General features: G+C 56.7%; 1 protein-coding gene across 3 annotated transcripts in view; it reads right to left on the reverse strand.

Moving 5' to 3' along the window:
• The window catches only part of LOC140419881 (uncharacterized protein C6orf118-like), a 147,200-nt gene extending 146,523 nt beyond the window's left edge, over window positions 1–677 (reverse strand). For 2 of the 3 annotated variants that reach the window (XM_072503935.1, XM_072503927.1), the window contains exon 1: window positions 527–677. The gene's annotated coding sequence lies outside the window, so the exon portion shown is untranslated. Of the gene's footprint in view, window positions 1–374; window positions 396–526 lie in introns of those variants that run through there. The other variant, XM_072503931.1, reaches the window with a different exon arrangement.
• Between the last annotated feature and the right edge of the window lie 413 nt (window positions 678–1,090).

Raw genomic sequence — 1,090 nt, forward strand, 5'->3', positions numbered from 1 at the left:
GGGGCGGGGCGGAGACCGGGGCAAGGGGCGGGGATGGGGGAAGAGGCGGGGCGGGGATGGGGGAAGGGGCGGGGATGGGGGAAGGGGCGGGGCGGGGATGGGGGAAGGGGCGGGGCGGGGATGGGGGAAGGGGCGGGGCGGGGATGGGGGAAGGGGCGGGGCGGGGCGGGGATGGGGGAAGGGGCGGGGCGGGGAAGGGGGGCGGGGCGGGGAGCAGGGGGCAGTTTGGAATAGTCAAGGACAGTGTTTTCTGATGTTCGCCCCTCCCCCCTGGGCGAAGTAGGACTGAAAAAGCTGCCGATCTGCGCAAAAAGCAGACAGTTGGCAACCTTACCCAGTACACTATTGTTAAACTTTACTTGTCTAAATATTACCTTGCGGAGAAAAATCCTCACGACATTGTGCTTTTAAAAAAAAATGTGAACTGAAGCCCAGCCCTCCTTGAGGAACGTGCCCAATGAGCTGGTGTTAATAAACAATGTTTATGGTCAACATCCTCAGCCTGACCCTCATCTCGAACTCTCACCTCTGACCTTTGCCCCTCCGGGATTTCCGCTGACATTTCGCTCCAGCGGGTTCATCCGAATTGATCGGCGCTGGGAAACTGCTGAGGGAACCCGGGAACCCGGCAGGATGACATTCGCATCCCGATCCCGCTGCCGCCTCCACCTTGCGTGCGCCGCGCTTCCCGGTTACTAGGCAACCGCCACATCCGGTGCGACCATCCCCACTTCCGGTGATGTCAGTTGGACCCATCAGGTAATGATCTGGCCATATCTTCAGAAACTCAGCTGAATGTTTCTGTCAGGCACATCACTGTCTGGAGCTTTTCACATCCCTTATTAGGAAGGATAAGTCACCAAAATAAAAGTAAATTACTGTGGATGCTGGAAATTAAAATAAAATAAGAAAATACTGGAAAAACTGAAATATATCAGTAAACACAGGGCAGCACGGTAGCCTTGTGGATAGCACAATTGCTTCACAGCTCCAGGGTCCCAGGTTCGATTCCGGCTTGGGTCACTGTCTGTGCGGAGTCTGCACATCCTCCCCCTGTGTGCGTGGGTTTCCTCCGGGTGCTCCGGTTTCC

Source organism: Scyliorhinus torazame, chromosome 1 (genome assembly GCF_047496885.1).
Source record: "Scyliorhinus torazame isolate Kashiwa2021f chromosome 1, sScyTor2.1, whole genome shotgun sequence".
NCBI classification, from domain to species: Eukaryota; Metazoa; Chordata; class Chondrichthyes; order Carcharhiniformes; family Scyliorhinidae; genus Scyliorhinus; species Scyliorhinus torazame.